This window comes from Otolemur garnettii, unplaced genomic scaffold, assembly GCF_000181295.1.
Source record: "Otolemur garnettii isolate 467f Iridium unplaced genomic scaffold, OtoGar3 scaffold00137, whole genome shotgun sequence".
Classification (NCBI taxonomy): domain Eukaryota; kingdom Metazoa; phylum Chordata; class Mammalia; order Primates; family Galagidae; genus Otolemur; species Otolemur garnettii.
In genome coordinates this window covers 5,126,485-5,127,302 of record NW_003852532.1, presented here as the reverse complement: position 1 = coordinate 5,127,302, position 818 = coordinate 5,126,485, and positions in this window count along the sequence as shown.

Below are 818 nucleotides of genomic sequence, written 5' to 3'. Positions count from 1 at the left end.
GGTAAAGAAGAGTTTACTTGTCTATAGTGCATTCAGGATTATAAATTAGGTTTAAAAATGAAATGTCTGATTTGTAAAATATTTAATGTTATATCAGACAGATAAATTTTCTGTGTGAGAATTCTGTCAAAGAGAATGCTTTTGATTTTTAATGAATGTTCTGCTGAATGATTTATGATGCATTTTTGTCTTTCAGTCTCTGTAGTTTATCTCAATATATTAATAAAGAGGTCTGTTCTCACTGTAAAAGATTTGGTTTTTATCCCATTTTATACTCTTCATATGCCCATTGTTTCATTCATTCAACCATTGGATAAATGTGTCAAGGCCTGCTATATCTCAGGCAGTGAACCAAGTGCTGGGACTTAGTCACTGAACAAGACAAAAACCAATATAAAATTTCCATCTGGCAAAGAAAATAAATGTCAAGTAAATAATTTAATCATAAAAGTACTCCAATGTCAAGTAATAATCTAATTACAATGAAAATTGCAGGGTACACAGAGGGCATATACCTTTTAAGGCTGTCCTAAACTATTCTGGGAGGGCTAGGATTTGCTCTGAGAAATGAGTTTAGTAGGAGTGAAGTGAATGCTGTAGAAGTATTTCAGACAGTGTGTGCTAACTCAGTAAGGTGATAAAAACTTTATGGATGTGAAAACAAACACATGATTATAGCATAAGGAATCCAGAGTAGGGGAGAGAAATAAGATAGGGGCTAGGTCCCCTTAAGACCATATACATAGTATAAACTATGATGATGATATTGAAATTTGTATTATGGCAGTAGTCAAACAATGTTCTTTTTTTTTTTTTTT